The sequence below is a fragment of the Saimiri boliviensis genome, chromosome 7 (genome assembly GCF_048565385.1).
Source record: "Saimiri boliviensis isolate mSaiBol1 chromosome 7, mSaiBol1.pri, whole genome shotgun sequence".
Taxonomy (NCBI): Eukaryota; Metazoa; Chordata; class Mammalia; order Primates; family Cebidae; genus Saimiri; species Saimiri boliviensis.
Window position 1 is genome coordinate 38,040,181 of NC_133455.1, and position 13,883 is coordinate 38,054,063.

At 42.0% G+C, this 13,883-nt stretch overlaps 1 protein-coding gene and 1 pseudogene across 6 annotated transcripts in view; one reads left to right on the forward strand and one right to left on the reverse strand.

Moving 5' to 3' along the window:
- LOC101044394 (keratin, type I cytoskeletal 19 pseudogene) overlaps positions 1–11,367 on the reverse strand; it is a 37,271-nt pseudogene extending 25,904 nt beyond the window's left edge.
- The window catches only part of TMCC3 (transmembrane and coiled-coil domain family 3), a 382,147-nt gene that overhangs the window by 130,909 nt on the left and 237,355 nt on the right, over positions 1–13,883 (forward strand). The window lies entirely within an intron of this gene.

A 13,883-nucleotide genomic window follows, 5' to 3' on the forward strand; every position in this document is an offset into this window, starting at 1 on the left:
AGTGTTCACAGACTCCACGATGCTTGAGGGTTGCTCTGACTATTTAGAACATCTTTGTGCTTACTATTAGGAATAATACAGATTGTTTCCAATGAATCTGCACCAACTCTTTCCAAAATATACTTGGAAAATTAATTGGTAGTGCCAATAAGTGGTAATGTGTGGTTATAGACTTTCCTTTCTCAAATCAGCATGCAGTTCAAAAAATTATTGATCATACTAAGCCTCTAGTAACAGCGGTAAAACATTTCTTAATTCCAGTCCCTTTTTTGGGGGGTCGGTAAACTGTTTCCCTGACTCTGTGCGTGCCTATGTGCATGTGTGTGTACGCCTGTGTGGAGAGCAGAGCTTGAGAAAGGAGAGTGTGGGGAACGTAGAGGAGAAGTATGAGTTATAGAATATCTTTCAGAATTGTTGCAAGTGTATTTCTTTAAGCACATACAGGAACTTGAATGTACTCCAAAGTGTTTTAGCGTTTAATATTAGGGCGGGACCTGATGCATGAATAGAAAAGATAAATGTGTTTAGATGGTAATTAGCGGCATCATTTCTTTATGTTCATGCAATTAACATTGGAATTTCAATTATAAGCCAGACATTGCACTAGACATGGGCCAATAAATAATAATTATTGCTAACCTCTTTTCGTTAGGTTTCATATGATGTAAACAGTAACATGAAAATGGTAAAGAACTGTTAGGCTGGGCAAGGTGGCTCACATCTGTAATCCAGCACTTTGGGAGGCTGGGGTGGATGGATCACGAGGTCAGGAGTTCAAGACCAGCCAACATGGTGAAACCCTGTCTCTACTAAAAATGCGAAAAATTAGGTAGGCATGGTGGCACGTGCCTGTAATCCCAGGTACTCAGGAGCCTGAGGCAGGAGAATTGCTTGAACTGCAACGTGGGAGGTGAAGGTTGCAGTAAGCCAAGATCTGGTGCCACTGCACTCCAGCCTGGGCTACAGAGCGAGACTCCGTCTCAAAAAGGAAACTAAATAAGTAAATAAATAAAAGAACTCTGTGTTACACAATTGCAGTGAAAAATGAGTTTCTTTTCCATCCCAGACCATCCATTTTTCTTGACTGCCCCTCCTGAGAATTTCACTGTATATCCACTTACGTATGTATACATCATTATAATCTATTCTTGTTGTTTTTTAATACAAATGAGATACTTTAAAGAGGGTTCCACCTCTTTTTCATTCAGCATTTGTTCTTGTTAATACATTAACATCAACTGATATACTCCATTGGTTTTATTCTAGTTGCATGGCATTACATTGTATGGATGTACCGTAATTTAATTTTCCAGACTTCTGACTTGTTTTAAAATGGGTACATTACCTTCTGCACTACAGGGTTCTCTTGTAATGAGAATTACACAAAATAACATCTATGACTACCACCATGTGCTACCACTGTGGTGCTGGCACATAGTTGATTTACAATAAATATTGGTAGAAGAGATGAATTGGTCTTGTTTATTCATTTATTTTGCATATTGTTTTCTTCATGGTTAAAGAAAAATGAAATTTGTTACTAAGAATTATCACATATTCCAAATTAAGGAAGTTTGTGCTAATGAGGTTTGTGTCCTATCAGCTGCGTCTCTAGCATAGTGACACACTCAGTTTGCATAGTGACATACTCCATTAGTGTTCTTGATGACAACAACATAAATAGATCTATTTTAGAAAGCTGTTTCCATCAGCATCCAGGAGGAAATGTAACTCTTTATAGACTGGCAAACTCTGACACATTGCATTCTGTTGGGCAGGCTTTTTAATTTGAATGAATGACAGAGGCCTTAAACTCAGTTCAGACTCCGGAAGCATGTAAACTTAGTCAGAATAGTTCCCAGAGTCCTTTAAGCCTTCAGAGAATCTGATTCCGAAGACCCAAGAGATGCTTTTTGGATGGAAGAATATTCCACTCCCTGTGAAAGGGCTTCTCTGTGTTTCACTTCAGGCATGCCTTGGTTCATTAGACAAATGGTCTTCTTCAAGGTCATCTGCAATACGGGTGTTTTAGGAAGTGGCTCAGTTATTACTTATCTGCCATTCAGTTCTCTCTGGTGCTTGGAGGCCTGTGGTGGGGAAGATTCCCCAGGGAGGACACCGAGGAATATATAATGCAGACTCTGCCCTGAGGAAGCTAGCATGTTGTTTGGGGAGACATGACCCTAACCCCCAGACAGCAAGCGGTACGGTGTATGCTGGAAATAAGGAGCAGGGGCTCTGGCATCAGACTGCCTGGCTCCCCTCTTTTGCTGTGTGACTTGGTAAGGCAGTTAACATCTTGCATCTCTGTTTCCTTATCTGTAGAATGGGAATAATAAGAGAACTTACCCCATTGTGGTGAGAACTGAATGACTTAATACGTGGAAAGTGCTTGGACAGTGCCTGACACACAATGAGTACTCAGCGATTGTTAGCTGTTGTTACCATTACATGTAACACTGCAAAATGAAAATGGATGACTGTAGCTATTATTTTGTAGTGAGTTATTGGGCTTGCAAATGAAAGTCTTTATGCTAAGCTTTTTGCATTTGATATCTCATCCAATCCTTAGGATAATCTGTGAAGTAAGATATTTTAAAGATGAGAAAATAAGTTCAGAGAAGTTAAGTACCTTGCCCCAAATCATACAGCCATTAAGTAATTTGAAGTCATATCTAACTCAGATGCCCTTTCCTCTAAACAATAGTTCTGGGGAAATAAAGGAAAGGAAGTAACCTTCATTTTGTGCATGAACAACAAGGCTTAGAGCACTTAAGTTGCTTGCCCAAGATCCCACGGAAACTCAGGTTTTCTCAGACACATCCCAGTGTTTCTAGACATCCATGGGGCTGGCACATAAAGGAGGGCAGAATGGAACGTCTTGCTCCCAAGGAGACGGGCAGGACCAGTGTGCCCGAATAGACCAACTGGGGCCGAATATAAAGGGAACTCTTTCTGCGAAGCCTTCCAATGTGAAATTTCTCTAATACGAAGGAATTTGGAAGTAGATTGTCCAGAGTTGGTTATGGTGTTTTCATTAGGTTGTCTGGGTCCCAGTTTCTTCCAGCTTTCTTCTTCTTGGCCTTTCGGGTGCTGCCCTTATTTTTACAGTTTAAAAGGTCTCAGCCATCAATCACCTCTCTGGGCCAGGAAGTGGGGGGAAGAATGGCCAATCTCTTCTCTTAGAACTTGCCGGTAGACCCACCCAACAGGGCTACTTACATCTCATTGGCTTCCTAGCTGTAGAGGCTGGCTGAGAAATGTTATGTTTTAATGGGACAGTACTGTGCCCAGCTAAAAATTGGGTTCCATTACCAGGAAAGGAGAAGAGAATGAGAATGTGTAGAGAATGAGCACATTTCTATCACATTAATTTATGTAGCCCCCTTAGGTAAGAAACTGAAATTCAAAGAAGACTTGTAACTTGTCCAAAGTCTCCCAGCTGACAAAGGTAGAGCAGGGATGGAAACACAGGACACTGTCTCTTGGCTTCTGTTTGTTGTATTTCTACCCCAAATCCACACCCAAGTCTAGACTAGGGTTCTGGTTTTAGGATTCTGAAGGTCTTTCACATGAAGCAGTTTTATCAAATTAACAAGAGCGGCTTATGCCTTTGGGAGAAACTGGCTGTCGGTGATTTATTTTTTGCTTATTAGTCTATGCCCTCCAGTGTTTTTCTAATTTACTTCTCTCTTACCCTGCCATTTTATGAATTCAATATTATATATCTTTTCAGTCTCTTTAGTACTTACTGATCCTTTTGTGTACCTACTGAAGATTGCCCCCGGGCATTCAAATGCTGGTAAAGAATAATTACTATGCCAGCTAGTGAAATAAAAATGACAATACATGAACCTTCTCCTAGGACACGGGAAATTGAGTCGAAAGTCTAGATTTGCTTCATTATTCCAGGAAGAAATACCACTTATTAGAATGCTTCCTGTTGAGATCTATTGTTTTTCTGGGTTCTTTTTGAGTTTAATATGCTTATTCATGGGGGAAAAGTTATACTTAAAAATAAAGCCATTTACTCAACAGTTCTGAGCCAAATAGTTGTGATCCCTGCCTTCACATAGTTTATCTAATAGCAGGAAATGCAGTTACGATTGAATATTTGGAAAACACTGTGATGGAACAGTTAGAGTTGCTGTAAGCAGACACCAGAGACACCCACCCAGTATCTGGAGGTAAGGTTAGGCCTCCTGAGGAAGTGACATTGCATGCTGAGCCCTCAAGGTGATCAAGAATTAGCCCCAAGATTTTTCCCGGGAGTAGGAAGCAGGTTGCATAAAGATTGAGGAATGAGGGGGATGCTGGTACATGTCTCTGATTTCCTCAAATGCACCAACATCTCTCTCATTCCTCAGTGAGGCTCATTCATACTGAGCCTACTCAAGAGACTAGAGACAGTAGGTGGGAACTAGTCAGTTGTAGCCAGGTCACACAAAGTCTCACGAGCCACACAAAGGCTCCTTCCTGCATTGGGATCCCATTAAAGGCTTAAAACTAGGGAATGACACCTGAGATTTGGGGTACAGAAGGTGGCCGAGAGTGTTTCAGCATGTGCAAATGTCCTGAGGTGGAAAGGTTGAGCAAGAATGTGGAACCTAAAAGGTGGCCACCTTCACTGGAGTACACCAAGCAAGGGAGTGGCATCCAGTGAAGGCTGGAGATGAAGTCTCCACTTTGAGTCTTATAGTCTACTAATGATTTTTTTCTTTATCCTAGGAAAACCATCACTTTAGCTTCTGGGTAGCCAATAGATTGGGGGTGCGGCTAGCAAGAGTAGAAGAGAGAAACCAGTTAGGAAGTCACTGTAGTTGTACAGGGAAGAGAGGTGATTATGACTTAGACTGAGATGGTCACATGGAAAAAAGAGAGAAAAGCAGAGCAATTTATGTAAATTTTGAAGAGCTTGCTGAAGGACAAGGGTTAGGGATTAACTTGCTTATTCCCAGGCTGGTGTTTGCTTCTGAATACGGAGATCCTAACTCATCGGGCTGTCCACAGAGGAGGCTGTGATCTGGGAGGCTGGTGGAGCACAGCCTCAGGATGGAGCCATGTGGTTTCCCAAATGCTAGCAAGGAAATTCACTGGATGCCTCCAGGGGAGCTGCTTACTGTTGGACAGGAAGGGAAACGAGTTTATATTATGATCATGCAGCTTGGATGCTTCTTGAGCTACACTCTTCACCCTCCCCTTGTTTTCTCCTTAACTTTCGTTCATTGTCAGGGTTCTGACCTCTGGAGCCTGGTAGAGCAAGTGTAATCCCTCTTCCACATGACAGGTGTTCCAAGGCAGCTGTTGTTAACAAGTCTTCCTCAAAGTACACATCCCTGTTCCTTCAGCCATTCCTCATGGGGTTTATCTTTGAAGCACTTTGTCAACCTGTCAGTCACTTTCTTTCAGACACGTTTCATTGTATAGTGTCCTTCCTAAATGTGATGGATTGCAGCCGGCTGTCACCTTGACAACAGAGACAAAGGTCTTAGGGAAGAGGACATAAATTCTTTAACATTTACGTCTCTCATTATTAAAGGTAATATATACTCAGAGAAGAATATTGAAAAATACAGAAAAGTATAAGGAAGAAAATTTAAATTCCTGTAATACTACCACCCAGAGATAATTAGCTGAAATTTTGGTTTAGTTTCTTATCTTTTTTTATATGTATTTATTATTTTAAGAGTTGGTATAGATAGATCTCTTTTGTATTCAACTTTTCATGTCACTGAAAGTGCTCATCATCATTATTTTTTTAAACCATTTCCTGATATAATAAATTTTTCTAGTTTTTAACTTTTATAAATAACATACAATGGTACATAAATAACATAAGTAACAGCATTGCAGCACATAAATCTTTTTGCTTGTCTTAGCTCCTTAGGGTAGATTCCTAAATGGAATTACTGGGTACAAACATTTTCTGGGCTTTTAGTATATATGGCCAGATTGTTCTCCAGAAGGGATTTACCCATTCCACTTCCTACCCCAAAACACAGATAGGCAAACTTGTTCGTTTCAATATGCCTTTGCCCAGTGCAGAAGGATATAAGTGTAGATACGTCCCAAATACCAGGAGGGGAGGTAGGGATGGAATACCACTAATTCGAATAGCTGACATTTTTGGGTGCTTACTTGTGTGCCAAGTGCTTGCTAAGCATGTTTCATATTTATATCAAGTACATCTCACATCACCACTATACATCATATGTCATTACAGATAAAAGGCTGGGCGCGGTGGCTCACACCTGAAATCCCAGCACTTTGGGAGGCTGAGGCGGGTGGATTGCCTGACCTCAAGAGTTCGAGACCAGCCTGGGGCCAACATGGTGAAACCCTGTCTCTACTAAAACTACAAAAATTAGCCAGGCGTGGTGGTGCACACCTGTTATCCCAGCTACTTGGGAGGCTGAGGCACGGGAATTGCTTGAACCCAGGAGGCAGAAGTTGCCATGAGCCAAGATTGTGCCTCTGCACTCCAGCCTGGGTGACAGAGGGAGAATTCATCTCAAAAAAAAAAAAAAAAAGATACAGATCATTGAGCGATTTGTCAAAGGTCACACAGATAGTTTGACGGTAAAGATAATTTTTTGGGTATTAAAAACTTAATATTGACTAAAAGAGGCTTTCATTCTGTATTTATTTTAAGGTAAACTTTTTAAGCGTAACATACATACAGAAAAGTGTGCACATCTTTAAGCATATTTCATTATGAATTAACACAGTTGTCACCTCTATACCTACCATCCAGATCAAAACATGGAATATTATCAACATCCTATTATCTCTCTGGGCTTCTCCTAATCAATATCCTTTACCTCATCAACAAGGGGAACAGTCCTCATTTCTAACATTATTGGTCATTTTTGTCTATTTTTGAACCTTATATATATGAAATAATAGTGTACATATTCTTTATCGTTTTTGGTTTTTGCCTTTAATATATTGATCGTGAGATTACCTTATTGTGTGTAGCAGCAATTTCTGCATTTTTCTTACTGGACAGCATTCCTTTTGCATGATATTTTATGTGTGTGACTGTATCACAATTTATCATTTTGCTGTTTATTGATGGACATTTATTTCTCCTTTGGGACCACTGTAAATGCTGTGGTTGGGAACACATTTTTTCTTCCTTCCTTCCGTCCATCCGTCCTTCCTTCTGTCCTTCCTTCCATCCTCCCTCCCTCCCTCCCTCCCTCCCTCCCTCCCTCCTTCCCTTCTTTCCTTCCTTCTTTCCTTCCTCTGTCACCCAGGTTGGAGTGGTACACAATCTTAGCTCACTGCAGTCTCAACCTCCTGGGCTCCAGTGATACTCCAGCCTCAGCCTCCCAAAGTGCTGGGATTGTAGGTGCAAGTAACCACACTTGGCTGGAACATTTTTGCTCAGGCCCAAAGGATGCTGTTATATAATTCTCTATTTTCCCGTATCTGAAATATTTCTTCCCTTCACCTCAGGCCCCCGAGTAGCTGGGATTACAGGTGCTTGCCACCATGCCTGGCTAATTAAAAAAAAAAATTTTTTTTTTTTTTTGTAGAGACACTATGTTGCCCAGGCTGGTCTCAAACTCATGGGCTCAAGCAGTCCTCCTGCCTTGGCCCCCTAAAGGGCTGGGATTACAAATGTGAGCTACGGTGGCTGGCTGAAATATTTCTTTTAAAAAACTATCATGTGCGTTTGTGTGTGTGAGACAGAGACCACACGCACATGCAGAAAGCAGCGAGGCTGGGGGTGTCAGGGGCCCTGCCGAAGGACAGGGTTACAGATCCCCCACATCGGAAAGTGTGGGCGCAGCCTCGTGGAAGAGGATTGCTCCAGGCAGTGCAACAGAACACTGCTACTGGCAGCCACCAGTAGGAGCTGCTTTGGGAGGAAGAGTGCTTCTCCAGTTTAATTATGAGTTTCAGGGAAGCGAGTCATGATCCTTTCCAGGCTGCTGTGCTGGATGGAAGGATGCCACTGGGAAGCCGCGGGGCATGGGAGGTACACTGAGGGGAAGGGGTGAGGGACTGTGCACACCCTGCAACCTCTGCGAGGGCTGCGTATCACCATACAACGCGATGTCAACACTAGAGATTTGGGTTACACGTCTTGTCAGCCCCGCAAATCATTGATATCTGCACTTGGAAAATAAGTACTTATGGTGAAGTTAGACAGAACTAGGGTGTCCCATGTCCTGGTGTTCCTGGGGCAAATTAGTTTACACCTGTTTTCCTGGCACTTGTTAAAGCACCCCCTTTTACTCCCAGAAATGTCCTCCTTTGTATCACAAATTATACGACCACCTACTTAGACACAGTGACTGAGGCTCTGTCACTTACGTGCACTGTGACCTGGGACACGTCGCTGCAGCCCTGAGCTTCGTTTCCCACACCTGCTGCACAGGGCTGTGGTAAAGGTGAAAGGAGGGAGTGGGAGCAGGGCCTTGAGCCCTGTCTTGACTCAGGAGAAGGACTCAGATTGTAAGGCCTTTTACACTTTCTCTTTGCTTCCTTATCATTGGAGACAGAATTTTCTTCAGACAGTAATGATGACCTGTGAAAGTCAGAGGAAGCAGAATCTGGGAAGTTGTGCATTTTTCTATCTTACCTCTTTAAGAATTTGTTTTACTTCTTCCTGGGGTAGAAAGAGTAATTAATCGTTTGGGCTTTCCTTAAGGGTTCTACTGTGAATGCAGAAGCTAACAAACAGCATCTGAGATGTGAAGTCACCATCAGTTAAGGAGAGTTGGGCTTCAGTGTACCAGTCCGCACTTTAGGGGTGTCATTAAGAAATCCTGAGACATGTTAAGTGTGTATAAGGTGACCATACAGTCTACTTGTTTATGTCTGTTGTCCTTGTGTAATTATTAATAGCATTCTTTTTCCTTCTCATGAGTGTCTCAGTTAGGACAGTAAGTTATATGGTTACCCTAAATAGGATCTGTGGAAGCTCATCCTCAGGTGTGAAGTCTTAGACTAGAAACAAGGCAAATATCCATTAACAGGAGAATGGGTAAATAAATAGTGGTATATTCCTAAAGTAGAATACTATTACATAACAGTGAAAATGATGGAAGTATAATTATGTGTGTAAACATGGATAAAACTAAACATGCTTAATGAAAAAGCAAGTTACGGAAGAATACCTGCTCTATATTTTCATTGACATTAAATTTAGTAAAGGAAAATTAGATGATTTATTGCGTAGATATGCATATGTATGTGAGGAGAGTATAAAGAAAAACAGTGGAGTCTGGGCACAGTGGCTCACGCCTGTAATCCTAGCACTTTGAGAGGCCGAGGTGAGCAGATCACTTGAGGTCAGGAGTTCGACACCAGCCTAGGCAACATGGCAAAACCCTGTCTCTATTTTAAAAAATACAAAAATTAGCCAGGTGTGGTGGCGCATGCCTGTAGTCCCAGCTACTTGGTGGGCTGAGGCAGGAGAATCACTTGAACCCGGGAGGTGGAGGTTGCATTGAGCCAAGATCGTGCTACTGCATTTCAGCCTGTGCAATACAGCCAGAACCTGTTTCAAAAATAAAAAAAAATTTAAAAAAAATGAAGAAAAGGAAGGATTAATTCAAGATTCAGATTGCTGGTTACCTGCGTATTAAGGTTGGGGTGCTAAGATTCAGATTGCTGGATACCTGCATATTAAGGTTAGGGTGCTAAGATTCAGACTGCTGATTACCTGCGTATTAAGGTTGGGGTGCTAAGATTCAGATTGCTGGTTACCTGTGTATTAAGATTGGGGTACTAAGATTCAGACTGCTGGATACCTGCGTATTAAGGTTGAGCACCTGGAATCATAGAAGGATGCACAGCTTCAAAGACTGGTTTTATTCTATTTCTTAAACTGTGGGATGGGTACGTAGGTATTTTGTTGTTATTTTATTTAAAATGTGGATATATGTTACTTACATTCTCTTGATTTCTTGGAATATTTCACAAAAAATATGCCCAGAATAAAATGGAACTCAAACAAGATATTGGATGGCATCAGATGTTCTACATTTTACACATGTTTGTTGTTTGGGGTGATTGTTCATTGCTGAGTGAGTTTAGGGAGAAGGTAACTAGACTTTCAAGCTCTGGACTGAGGTGGCAAGGAGACTGATTTGCTAGTACCTTTAAGTCATTAAATCAATCCTGGCTGTTACAGGGAGAGCATTTGGTTTTGTTTCTACTGCTGGTATCTGCTACCAGTATTGCTAACGCATTGATGTTCATTGAGCAGAGATTTTTCTACTCCCTTAACATGTATTATGTCTTTTAATTCTCAAAAAATATGCTGTGAGCTAGATTCCACTGTTACATCCATTTTACAGTTAAGGACGACGAAGCACAGAGGGATTAGGAAATCGACTCCGGCAGGGTCTGCCTTGGGATTGCAGCCTTCGCTGCCTGCTCCCGCTGCAGCGCTGCCTCCAGGGGCGGACCGCAGTGAAACGTGAAATCCAATCTAACCCTGACCGAGGTGCAAGCAGACACGTGACATTTTCAGAGTTCTGCAAGTGGGTTTCGCCCCTTCCTGTTTTTGAGGAGGGCATTTCTGTCAGGCTCCACCTGCCCTTTGTCTCAGTTGCCAGCGAGTTCCTGGAGCTCCGTTAACAGGATGGCTCCCCTGGTGACCCTGGCGAGAGCAGTGTCCAGCCCCGGGACAGGCTGGTGCTGGAGCGGCTGTTTTCTGCACAGCGCGTTTCTGTCTGCACCTCAGGGTGCTCTTGACCTGACCGATTTAGACTTAGTTCTTATACATGAGTGGGAGGGGGCAGACCCTAACAGTCCTGGGTGAAATTTGAGTACTTCTTCAGTTCAGTCGACAGACTTAGTGTGGTTAGCTTAAGAAAAAAATATGCGTTAACAAAAGAAAAAAGGAGGAAGCCTTGCAGATGGAGGGAACTGGGTTTCAGCTGAGGGCGGCGGCAGGCAGGCAGGCAGGGGGCCCCTCCGTGGAATAAAGCGTTGGCCTGTTGCGTCACCTCACTGTAGATGACAGAGGACACTACTGTGGCAGCTGTCATTTGCCACAAAGCCGCGACTCTTTCTCTCCTTGTTAGCAAAACCAGGCAGAGGTCACTTAAACTCAGAAAAGGTGGGCCTTGTTCCTGGTTCTAAGGGCAGACAGGTGAGTGTCTTCTGGTTCATGACATGTAAGGGGAAGTTGGTGGCAGTGGGGGGGAGGGGGGGTTCTGGGAGAAAATTTTTCTTCCTGCTTCAGAGGGAAGTAGAGGAGGAGAACCTCTGCCTGTGCTGCTTCCTGCGCTCTGCTTTGAATGCAGCCGTGCTAAGACGTGATGCTTGGTACTGCTGCAGCCATTTCATGACTATGAGGAAGAGCAAGAGAGTCACAGAGATGCCAATCCTGTGTGCCGCCATCATCGAGTCCCCCCAAAGCTTCCCTGGAACTGTCTTCATTCAGATTCCTTGTTATGCAAGGACCCCTATTCATGGAAGCTGCTGTTAGCCATATTTTATGTTATTTACAAGAACAAAAATGGTTTTAAAAGTATTTATCCCTTATTGACTTCTTGTGAAAATAAGGGAGAATTATATAAGATTATATATTATATATAAAATTATTATATATTATAAATATAAAATATTGTATAAAATTATGACATTAAATATATAAAATATTTTGTTTTTATAAATTTTATATATTTCATATATATTATATATAAAACATAAATATATTTATACATACATTATATACATTAAAAAATATAAAATAAAATGATATAAATTATATATAATTATATATAATATACATTATATATGTAATTTTATTTTTTAAATCTTATTTTAAGTTCTAGGATACATGTGCAGAATGTGCAGGTTTGTTACATAGGTATACACACGCCATGGTGGTTTGCTGCACCCATCAACCTGTTATCTAGGTTTTAAGTCCTGCATATATTAGGGATTTGTCCTAATGTTCTCCCTCCCCTTGCCCCCCACCCCCCGACAGGCCCTAGTGTGTGATGTTTCCTTCCCTGTGTCCATGCGTTCTCACTGTTCAACAGGGAGAATATATTCTTAACATGCTTGGAACAAAGTAGATTTATAATAGTAGTTGCTGTCATGATTACCAGCATCATCACCATCATCCCCAAGGTATCACCATGGGCTGGTCAGACATGTGAAAGTGGCAAAAGAGAAGAAATGTTGAAGGCTTTTGTTTCTTTCTTCAACACACCTTGCCTCTTATAAGAGGTTATGCAAGCTATGGTGGGGGTACCTGAGATAGGGGAAGGGGCATTGGAGATGGAAAGGAAATGGGAGTAGAAAAAATGATATCAGAGGGGAATCAGGTGAGCAGAATAGACTCGTGGCTTGAACTTACTGCTCTCACATCTTATTTGCCTGAAATACGTTCAGTTATCCAAGGTCCCTCATATCTATTTTTTATAAGCTTAGCATTCATGACTTAAAAACACTGTTAATGCTTACACCCTTAAAATCTTAATGGCTGTTCCTTTAAACTGGTGCCCAGGGAAAAAATGCTTTTTGATATAACAAACATTTCTGGTAGAGAATTATGATAATGAGGCAAAGTCTTTATTTTCAGCTCCCAATTACCTTTCAATCCAGTTGCCATCATTAAGCCGCACTTGCATTTAGTGTGCTGGAAGTTGGAGAAATGAGTGCATTACCATCAAAGCATGAAAGGCCAGTGCTTTGCATAATCATTGCAGAAACTAGGCTCGGATTTGGCATCTGTCACTCTCACCCTGCAGTTCCCTGTTTGGAATTCTGCCCAGGCAGCATTCTAGTGACTGGTTTTAATCATTTTCAAACGCTGGCATGGATTGCCTCGTCACCCATAGTTGCTCTTTCTTCATTGCACATTTTTGTTTTAAACAGATTCCCTATGATGATTCTACATTTGCCAAAATAATAAGAGGAAGGACAGTCTTCACTTGCTTGATACTGCTGACAAAGTGGACACTGTGAACATCACCTTGGGTGGGAGGAAGGCAGAACCCCCAACTGGTCTTGATCGGTGATAGTAAAGTGGAGACTCTGAGACCCTGACCCTCTCGAGAGGTAAAGGGAGAGTTCTTCTTTCTCCTGCAGAGTTTGTTGTGTCTCAGCCAGGGGAGGAGTTCATATGAGAACATGGGAAGAAATGGTTGAGGTGGTGAATGCGAGTCCACCATTAGGTCTGTAGGCCAGTCCTGAAATGAGGAGAATCTGTTAAAAATGCCTATCAACTGGTACCCAGCAGCACTATCCCACGGAAGGGCTGAGGGCCACAGTGCTGGGCCGTGCTCTGGGGTCCCAGCTGGGTCAGAGGTAAATCCGTGCAGAAGGTCTAGGGTGCTGGAGAAGAGATCGGTCAGCAGGGGGATGCAGAGGGGACTTGAGGTACAAGAATATTTAACCATTTGAAGAACTAGCATAGCCATACTGCGGCATGCTAGCGGGAAAGCAGCTCTGAACAAAACCCTTTGTGCTTCCCAAAATGACATTGTATAGGAAAGGGGCAGGCAGAGCCTGTGCCTTGTCTAGTTTCTGGCACATAGTAGATGCTTGATAAATATTTACTGAAAGAAATTAATAAATGAATGTGTCACCAAACCATGTGTCAGAAATCCTCCCTATGTGCTAAAATAAGAATTGATTTTCTTGAGAGCCTTCTAGTGTTTTGCAGGGTTTGGGATTGTTTGTATCTTATCTGATTTTCACAACATGAAAGGCAGGGGCAGGAAAGGAAAAGTGATGTGTTATTATTAGAGGGAAGAGAATATTTCTTCCTTTAAATAAAACCAGAGGGAATTGTTGAATCTCCTGGTTCTTCTCCTTTTGTCATCTATCTTATAAAATAATTTATGCAGGATAAAAATCAATAGTCTTTACAAAAGCAGCTGGTTCAGTGATTTAAAGGGACA